A 10498-nucleotide genomic window follows, 5' to 3' on the forward strand; every position below is an offset into this window, starting at 1 on the left:
AACAACGCTTGGGCCCACAGGGGCTTGGCCTCCTGACCGGGTCTGCACTGTCTGCATCTGAATCCTCCTTATTTATTGATTGTTTAAGGGACGCTGCCTGTCTTAGGTGGTCAGTGCGAATTTTTAGGATGTTTTTTAAAAAAACAACCAAAAACTCTTCCTTATCCCCCAAGGGAAGCAAATGTTAAGGGGGCAGCAAAAGATCATAGATGGCTTGACATTAGATTTAAAATTAAGCAACAGGATAGAAAAATGGTGCTCTAGACATATCTACCATGGTCATTTTGTTGTTCTTCTTAAGTGCTGTCCAGTTGGTTCTGACCCATAGCAACCCTGTATAGGGTTTCCAAGGAGCAGCTGGTGAGCTTGGACCACCAACCTTGCAGTTCAAACGACTTTGCTGTCTGACGCATTAGCCCATAGCGCCATAAACAAAATTAGGCTGCAAGGAAATTCTATTCAGCAAAAACCTATAGAGCATTTATTGCCCTTCGCTGAATTGTTACAATCAGAAAGCAGCAACAGTTGCAGCATATAGTATGTCTGTATCACAACAATAATAATAGCTAATACTTTGTTGGCATCCTAGTGTGGTGCTGTAGTTAACAGCACTGGACTGTTAACCACAAGGTCGGTGGGTCAAACCCACCAGCCACTCCTCGAAACTCCCTATATTTAATGGCTATGTGTCAGAACCAACTTGATGGCACTTAACAACACTTTGTATTTATTTTGTTACATCACCTCCAGCTAACTCGTGACAGTCTTGCGTACAAAAGAACAAAATGCTGCCTGGTTCTGTACCATCTTTACAATCACTGGTATGCTCAAATACACTGCTGTGGTCACTGTGCATTGTGCACAGTGGGATCATCTTCCAGCACTATACTGAACAATCATCTTTTGTGGATCCATAGGGTTTTCATTAAGTAATTTTCATAGTTATATTCCCAGGCCTTTCTTTTTCATCTCTTAGTTTGGGAGCACCACTGAAATCTTCCCTCCATGAGTGACCCTGCTTGTATTGGAAAAAACATTGACACAGCTTCCAGCATCGCATCATAGCATAGCTGATACAGTATCACAAACTAACAGAGGGGCAGTGGAACTAATACTTAAACAGTGCTTATAATATGCCAGGCATATGCTCTATATAGTTTACATTTATTCATGTTTCATCTTCACCGTGATCGTATGAAGTGGCAGTTGTTAGTTGCCACCACTTCAGCCCTGACGGCTGGCAAGCTTGTATATAACAACAAAATGTCATCAAGTCCTGCACTGGCTTCATGAGCATTGGCATGCTGGAGTCCATTGTTAAAGCTATGCGTTGATCCATTGTATTGAGGGTTTTCCTCATGTTTGCTGGCTTCCCACATTACTAAACAAAATGTTTCTAGCCATTGGGCTTTCCTGATGACATGGCCAAAGTATACTAGTTGGAGTCTTGTCACCTTCACCTCTAAGGAGCATTCTGGTTGAATTTACTTTAAGACTAATTTGTTCATTCTTCTGCCAGTATGTGTTAATGTTCAATTCTCTTCACAACCACCACAGATGGAAAGCATCAATCCTTCTGTGTTCCCTTTCCATTGTCCAGCTTTAGCATGCTTATGAAGTGATTGAAAAGAGGTCGATAAAGTTATTCCCATTTTACAGATGAGGAAACAAAAGTCTAGAGACTTTACTTAGCTCAAGATTGCAGAGTAACACTTCTAGGCTTTAAAATCAGGCAGCCCGGCTTCAGAGGTCCAAGCACTTAATTCTGTCTAAAAGGAGCTCTGATAGTGTAGTGGTTACGAATTGGGCTGCTAACCACAAGGTCAGCAGTTCAAAACTACCAGCTGTTCCGCAGAAGAAAGATAAGGCTTTCTACTCCCGTAAAGATTTACAGCCTCGGAAACCCTATACAGGGTCGCTGTGGGTCAGGACCGTCTCGACAGCACTTAACAACAACAACAACAAAAGAATCATGTAGGATAAAGGCCGTTAGATGCTTATCTCCTTTTGCAAAGTAATTCTAAATTGATTTGTGCTTACCTAAACAATGCCACTTAGAATACTCTAATGCACTCCAGTATTTGTTGAATAAATTAATAACTGACTTTCTTATTAGAGAAGAATTTGAGATCTTTGATTTTGCATTCTTCCATATCCCATAACCTAATAGGGTGCCTAAAATATAAGCAGTCAAGTATCAATAAACTGAAAATAGGTTCTTGAAAAGTTGTACATGTAATCAAGCTTTATAAATTGATCCCAAATGCATGCACTGCAGCTATTTATGAATAGTATGATGTATTCCATTGTAAAATGGAAAAATTACAGGGAAGGGACTAAACCTGGTCATACCTGCCTAGCATATAGAATATATTTGCTTGGAAAGTGATAATGCTGAAGAGATGCAGAATTTCAGATTAGTTGAGCATCTCTCTCTCTGTTTTTGTTTGTTTTCACCTTGCTTGGTTTCCTGACCTCTGGTTTTTGTAAGGTCCAAGAATAAGTGAGATAATACATGCTGAGGACCTTGAACATAGGTACTGCTCAGTAATGTTACCTACTGTACGTGTGTTCATAACTGTCACCATATCTCCTAGTCTCTTTATCCTGGCTCTGTTAGTACCACAGCCAAAATAGTATGCAACATCCACAACACCTCTACAAGGGGACTTCATAAAGATGATGGGGATATTCTATTCCTTTTTTTTCCTTCTTTTTTTACTATTGTAAATTGAGTGAAGATTTACAGTCAAGATGATCAGTTTTACATTCAATAAATCCTACACTTTGTTTCATCTCAATGATTACAATCCCCTCCATACAACAACAGTTGTCCTACTTCCTCATTGTGGTTACCCATGTATAAATACCCTATTTCAAACTCTTAGATATTTGTGTGATATATAAATACATATCCCACTCTTCCTCCCATACCCATTCTGCCTGTGTCTCTGTCCACTTATCTACCATAAAACACTGTTGTCCCAAGGTTGTATGTGTATCACTATTTACCTCTATCTGCTGTTGGTAGAGCCCTTGCATACTTCCCTGTAAAAATTCTGTTTTCATTCCATTTTTCTACAAACTTTTTTTTTTATTATTAAATGTTTTTATTTTGGATTGAGTGGAAGTTTACAGGGCACATCATCAGCTTCACATTCAACCATTCATATAGCTTGTTTCATTACATTGATTATTATCCCCTCCATATATCATCAGTTAACAGTGTTTCTCTCTATCCTCTTTAGCTTTTTTTTGGGTTGGGAGGAACTTGCCTTTTTAGGAATTTACAGTCTCGGCTTTTAGGGAAGGTTTTTACATTTGTCTGTGGACATCCAGGGCTCATGTATGAGATTACTAGCAAGCATTACTGAATAATCAGATGAGGGACAGTTTGCTATATCTACTAGGTGGCTAAAGTCTGATTCTCAGAGCCTATGGTTTGGACGGTCAACAACGCTTGGGCCCACAGGGTCTTGACCTCCTGACCGGGTCTGCACGGTCTGCATCAGATTTCCCCTTATTTATTGTTTAAGGGACGCTGCCTGTCTTAGGCGGTCAGTGCGAATTCCTCTGGTAGTGTAGTGGTTACGAATCGGGCTGCGAACCTTAAGGTCAGCAGTTCGAAACTACCAGCCGCTCCACGGGAGAAAGATGAGGCTTTCTACTCCCGTAAAGATTTACACCCTTGGAAACCCTGTACAGGGTCGCTATGGGTCGGAACCGACTCGACGGCACTTCACAACAACAACAACCCGTCATTGAAACTCATTGCAGCATGGCAATGGCTCTGTCTTAGGTTGCCGAGGTTCCACGTGATCCTTACCCTTCTCTGGCCACAAGTCCAGCATAAACAGCCACCATCTGAGGAAGGCAGGGAGGGAGGAGATCGACTGGGGACCCCATACGCAAGACGTTGCCAGCCCACCACCTGCTCTAAGGTGACCAAGCAGGATCACTATGCTGAGGTTCAATCAAGTTCTTAGGGGATCTTACTCTCTAGCAGGGGTAGCAAATTAGTAGCCACTCAGTGCTCACTTTGAGAATTACTTATATCAGAAATTTGAGCATGTAATTGATGAATATCCACAGACAAGTGGATATTATTCCACAGCCTCCTAAAATGCTATTGAATTAAGTTCCAATCAAGTTCTGGATTACTGAAAGATACCACAAATCTACTTATACCGTGAATAACCTTAGCTGGGAGTGCAATCTGGATATATTGAGTCTTATTTCCCTTAAGCGATCTTCCTTTCACTAAAGCATTTAGTTTGTTTTGTAAACCTTTATCTATTTACTTTTGGATCGTATGAGCGAGACTAATATCCCTCTACAAACTTTTTAAAGCCCCTTCATATGTTTAAAAATAGTGGGAACTCATTTATCTTTGTGCCTGTGTATTTGTTGTTGTTAAGTCTTATCAAGTCGGAGTCCCACTGAATAGTTTTTATCTTGTCTAGTAAAAAAGAGATGGGGATAAGATTCTTATGATTCAATAGTGAATAATTGTTATCATGACTAATTGCAACTGTCACAATTGTAAAGGTAGAAGTTTTGTAACAAAATTGGTGGAGTAGTTAATCTTACAATCCAGAAACAGAGGACCCTAGGACCATCAAGGGAGAAGAGCACAAGTGGAATGTCGGACCATATCCAGAGAAGCAGCAACACCAGAGATGGAGGCAGAGATGGGGACATGGAGAAAGGAAGCAGCTGAGGACTCTAGATTAATGGAAAGAGAGAGACTGAGAGCTGGTGGCCAGGAGACAGGCTTGCAGAATGTGCTCTTTGGTGGTATAAATTATTATATAAACCTGAGTATACAAAAAAAAAAAAAGAGCTAAAATGAATAGAGAGACATACTGCTAACTTATGGTACATGGAGGGGATTATAATCATTGTAATGAACAAGGATATGATTTGTTGAATGTAAAACTGATGATCTGCCCTGTAAACTTTCACTCAATTCACAATAAAAACTTAAAAAAACAAAAAGTGTTATCAAGTCAGTTCCAACTCATAGTAACCCTGGATGAGGTTTCTGAAGAGCGGCTGGTGAGTCTGAACTGCCAACTTTGTGGTTAGCAGTCCAGTTCTTATCCTACAGTGATATATATATATATATATATATATATAGTTTATACAGTAGGGCTCAACCTAAGCAAATGATAAAGCAGTTGACATCTCATCTTCTCTTTACCATCTCGTATTGTTGTTTTGTGCCAGTGACCCTGCTTAGGGTTTCCAGGGAATGACTGGTGAGTTTGAACCACCAACCTTGCAGTTCTAACTGACCGTGAGGTTGAATGCTTATCCTACAACACCACACCAGGATTCCTCCTTGCCTCATTTTTCTGTTCTTCAGATGCATTTCACTTGTTAGATTGATTTAAGTTCTCAACCTTAGAGTTAGGAAGAAAAATCGTCTCTCTTCTTCACAGCTTCACATTTCACATCACTTGAAATGATGGAGGGGGGCCTAGAAATCAGCATTTTGACAGAAGCAAAGTAGGGTGGAGGAAATAGAACTGGGTGGAGGAAATAGAACTGGGTGGAGTGTATGGGGTAACTCTCCATGAGTGAATAGATGTAACATGAAGTTCAAAGAGGAAGGGAAATTGCCAGATGACTATAGTTAGAAACAATATGATGAAAGTAGAAACACTAAGGGTATGCATTAACCACAATGAGAAGAAAGAAGTGGATCTATTCTACAATGGATGCATTGCTGGTTGTTAAGTGCCGTCAAGTCAGTTCCAATTTATAGCGACCCTGTATAGGGTTTCCAAGGAACAGATGGTGGGTTTGAACCACTGGCCTTAAAGTTAGTAGTCCAGTTCATATCCTATAGCACCACACCAGGACTCCACAATGGAGTCATTGAATGGTAAATTTATAGTTGCCTTGTGGCTTTGTGGGTTAATGTGCTTGACTGCAAAGTCATTTAAACTGCAAGGCTGTTTGAACTGTAAAGTTGTTTGAACTGCAAAGTCTGCGGTTCAAGTTCACCAGCCGCTCCTCAGAAACCCTATACAGGATCGCTAGGGGTTGGAACTGACTCAACAGCACTTAACAAGAAAACAACAACAATAACTGAAAAGCTGGTTTGAACCACAAGATCGGGGGTTCAAGCTCACCTGCTGCTCCTTGAAAACATTGTACAGGGTTGCTATAGGTTTGAACCGACTCCATGGCACTTAACAACAACTGCGTGGTCATGAGCTGGGACAGACTCTGGCAATGATGTTTCATTGTTGGTTTTACCTAGGTAAATGGGTGCTGTTTTATTTGTAGCTCTATATTTCAATCCCTTCACTGGGGAAATTTTTAAAAAGCAATCAAGCAGAAATAAATTCGGCCACTTGCAGATCTGTACCCATATACTCTGCCTCCCTGCCTGACACCACTGTCAATGGAATATATAAGCTCTTATTGAAAGTCGATCCCTTCATTTTGTACTAAATCTCATCCAGTTTCAAATGATGACTCCAGCAATTGTTCCCTCTCTTTTACATTGTTAATTTTTCCTTTTCTATTGAATTACTGCCATCACCATTTTTTTCAACGGCTATTATTTCTGCCATCTTAAGGAATAACGTTATTCTTGGCCCTGCCTGCCCCATCAGCCATCATTCCATTTCTTTTCTCTCCTTTGCATCAAAACTTTGCAGAAGGGTGGCCTGTACTAATTGTCTCCAATTCACTTTTTCCTGTTTTCTCTTAAATCCACTTGAATCAGGTTTGTCCTAGAATGTTACTGAAGCTGATCTTGCCAAGGTAACTGAAGATTTCCACGTTTCTAAATACAGTGATCAATATTTGATCCTTAATTGACCTTTCACTTGTATTTGACACTATGCAACACTCCAGAATCTTTGTCTTCTCTTACCTTCCATGAAGTAGCACTCACCTCCTCAGTGTGCTCATCTGGTCACCTAGCTCTGAATTACTGCTTTATGCCAACACCACCAAATTCCTATCAACAGCACTGTACTCTCCTCTGAGTTTCAACGTGTTTTTCTGTCTATTTGGCATTTCTCGCAGTCGTTTAATTGACAGATATTTAATTAATTAATAGCAGTTAATACTTAAGTGTTGTTGTGGTTAGTTTCTGTGAATCAGAGTAGAACTGTGCTCTAACGGGGTTTTCAAGCAGGTTGGAAACATGTTGCCAGTCCTGTTTTCTGAGGTGCCTCTAGCTGTGTTCAAACAGTCAACTTTTTGGTTTGTGCTCAAGTACTTAAATTAAATTTACCAAGTTCAAAACCAAGCACATGAATTTCCCCCGCTAAATCTGTACCTCCAACAGCTTTCTCTATCTCATAAATGGCAACTCTAGCTTTCCAGTTATTTGGGCTAAAAGTTCTAAAGTCATCCTTAACTTTTTTTTCCCTTCCTCACAACCTGTATCTAAACTGTTAGGGAATCCTATTGACTCTACCTTCAGAATACTCATTCATTTATACCTCCATTGCGACTACCTTGGGCTAATCCATTTCATCTCTCTCCTGGGTTAATTTATTGGTCACTTACCTAATCTGTAAGGAGCTCTGGTAGCACAGTGGTTATGAGTCAGGCTGCTAATCTCAAGGTCAGCAGTTCAAAATTACCAGCGGTTCCATGGGAGAAAGCTGAGGCTTTCTGCTCCCATAAAGATTTACAGCCTCAGAAACCCATATAGGGTCGCTATGAGTTGGAACCGACTCCAGGGCACATAACCACCACCACCTCATCTGTGCTTGTTTGTTAACTCAGTTTATGCTTGCTAGTCTCCTGCAAGAGAAAACAATCTGAACTGAGTAAATAGGGAAATAAAATGGCAAACTAATAATTCTAGAATTCTAAATTATGTAAAATATTTTTAAAAATAGCAAAAGAGTACAAAGAATTTGAACAGATGAAACAATTTTGTTCCCTGATATGGTGCTGTAAAGGAGTTCTGGTAGTGTAGTGGTTACGAATTGGGCTGCGAACCGCAAGGTCAGCAGTTCGAAACTACCAGCTGCTCCACGGGAGAAAGATGAGGCTTTCTGCTCCCGTAAAGATTTACAGCCTTGGAAACCCTGTTCAGGGTCACTATGGGTCGGAACCAACTCGACGGCACTTAACAACAACATGGTGCTGTAGGATAAACACTGGACTGCTAACCCCAAGGTTGGCAGTTCAAGCCCATCATTCACTCCTAGAAACCCTATGTAGGGTTGCTATGAGTCAGAACTGACTCGATGGCACTTAACAACAACAACATAGTGTTTAAACTGTCATGTTGTGTGGTGAGATTATTATGTATTCCAATCTGAAAAAATACAAAGTTAAAGTGAAGATGAAAGAACATAGGTTAAGACATAAAACAACAAATGGGAATCTTACTCATAGGTTGCCAATTGGAAGATGAAATGACACAAAAATCCTGAGAAAAATCACCATGAAAAACAATTGGGCAATTTGTAAAAGAAAAGAAAAAAAAAATGTCCTCAAAGCAAACTGATTTGTATGGTCTTTTGAAAAGAGGAAGAGCAATTGTTTCCAAATGATTCATTGAGTGCTTAAAAATCCAAACCGAACTCACTGTATTGGGATGTTTCTCCAAGCCTCTGCCTGTGGGAAGAGAAGATGAGCACAGCCAGAAATCTTAAATGTCAAAATGAGGCTGAGCAGTGCTACAGCTAGAGAGAGGCCTGTGTGGGATAGCAAGAGAGAAACCAGCCTGTAGGGTTTTCTTACTCATGGGTGAAATTCTAGCATTCTGTGTTTGAAAGATAATTATGTCTGAGCACTGTCTAAAATGTCATCTGACAGCTCCTCAAAGCAGCAGGACTAGGAAACTCTCTGAAAATACTGTTCAGACTGACAGATGTAGTCATGGAACTAAAGTCAGTCTTTTCCTAAGGCAAGCTGCTCCTCGGGTGCTCTGGCACACATGGGCTTACCATGAGTCAGAGCTGACTGCATGGCAATTGGTTAACTGGTTTCTGGCCTGCAGTTTGCAAGAACCACGGCATCTCCCTATCATCTCTAACTTAAGTAAGGCAGGACACCCATTGCTCTTTGTCATTCTGTACATTGTTGTTAAGTACCGTCAAGTTGATTCTGACTCATAGCAACCCTGTATAGGGTTTCCAACAAGCAACTAGTGGGCTTGAACCACCCACCTTGTGGTTAGCAGGTCAGTGCTTATCCTACAGCACCACACCAGGACTCATTTTGTATAGTTTTTTTTCCTATAATGAAGCAATATTTCTTTATATCCATGTCTTAATGTTTCCTACAGTTGTTGTTGTTAAGTGCCATTGAGATGGTTCTGACTCATAGTGGCCTTGTATAGGGTTTCCAAGGAGAAACTGATGGATTTGAACTGCCACCTTGGTGGTCAGTAGTTTCTGGTAGCATAGTGGTTAGGAACTGAGCTGCTAATCTCACAGTCAACAGTTAGAAACTACCAGTTGTTCCGCAGGAGAAGATGAGGCTTTCTGCTCCAGTAAAAAGTTACAGCCTCAGAAACCCTGTACAGGATCACTAAGCATCGGAACCAACTCCACGGCACATAACAAGTCCCAGTTAGCAATCCAATGCTTATACTACAGCACCACACCAAGTTTCCTACACCTAACCCACATTAAGGAGTCCTGGTGTAGCACTCTGGGCTAATGTGCTAGCCTCCAAAGTCGTTTGAGCCTCAAGGTCAGCAGTTCAAGCTCACCAGCTGCTCCTTGGGAAACTACAGCATCTATACTGGGTCACTATGGGTTAGAACTGACCCGATGGCACTTAACAACAACAGCAACAACAACCCACATTAAAACCACCTATCTAGAAACTCTAGGCAATTGAGGCTATGGTCCATGAAGTACATTATCTGGCTATCTTCCCCTGTTTTCAACAAGGGAATATCTAAATAAAATGTAATCATAAGGCCTTATGTGGGAGACAGTATAATCATCAGATGATTAGACTGAGGAGGCACTTTTAAAAGTTCTAATAGTCACATATTATCATCATATAATAACTGTCAACAAAATTTAGTCTTCAAAAAATCCTATGAGAGATGTATCACTAACTTGAGTTTTATTTTATTTTTTTTAGTAAATGTTTTATTGTGAATTGTGTGATAGTCTACATGGGAGAACATTAGTTTTACATTCATTCTATCATCTATCATTTCATTGGCATAGTTACCATCCCATCCATGCATCCTCACCCAACCAAAGGGTGTACCCTGTAAGCCTGCACCCCCACCCCACCACCACAGTCCTCAGCCCCTTTCCCTCTCCGGATCCCAAGTCCCCAGCCATACCATCTCTTGACATCATCTTCTCTGCCTCCATCTCAGGCCTTACTGCTTCTCTGGGTAGGATCCCACTCTCTGCTTTTCTCCATTGATGGTCCTAGGGTCCTCTGCTCCTAAACTGAAAAGTTACTCCCTCCTTGCTACAAAATGTCCATCTTTAGATTTCTAACCCTCACAATCAGTCCTGATAACAATTATTCACTATTG

The sequence above is a fragment of the Chrysochloris asiatica genome, unplaced genomic scaffold (genome assembly GCF_000296735.1).
Source record: "Chrysochloris asiatica unplaced genomic scaffold, ChrAsi1.0 scaffold00002, whole genome shotgun sequence".
NCBI classification, from domain to species: Eukaryota; Metazoa; Chordata; class Mammalia; order Afrosoricida; family Chrysochloridae; genus Chrysochloris; species Chrysochloris asiatica.